The sequence below is a fragment of the Penaeus monodon genome, chromosome 19 (genome assembly GCF_015228065.2).
Source record: "Penaeus monodon isolate SGIC_2016 chromosome 19, NSTDA_Pmon_1, whole genome shotgun sequence".
Lineage (NCBI taxonomy): Eukaryota > Metazoa > Arthropoda > Malacostraca > Decapoda > Penaeidae > Penaeus > Penaeus monodon.
The window spans coordinates 33,947,822-33,948,094 of record NC_051404.1 but is presented as its reverse complement, the minus strand read 5'-3'; positions in this window follow the sequence as shown (position 1 = coordinate 33,948,094).

The window sequence follows — 273 nt, the reverse complement described above, 5'->3', positions numbered from 1 at the left end:
AGAGGAAGGAAGAGGAGGTGGAGGAAGTAGAGGAGGAGGGGGAGGGGAAGAAGAGGCGATGGAATATTGGAAAACGAATGATTGGTAAGCATGTTATGATGGATGAGAAGCAGTAAGGAGAAATAAACGAGGTTCCTGGAAGGAAGAGGAAACTGGAAGAGCAAATTAAAAAGAACATTGGACAAGGTAATGACAAAAAATGCGAGGAAATTAAGAGTGAAAAAGAGTTAATAAAAGTTAGTAGTATGAAGAGGGAAACAAACTATGATAACA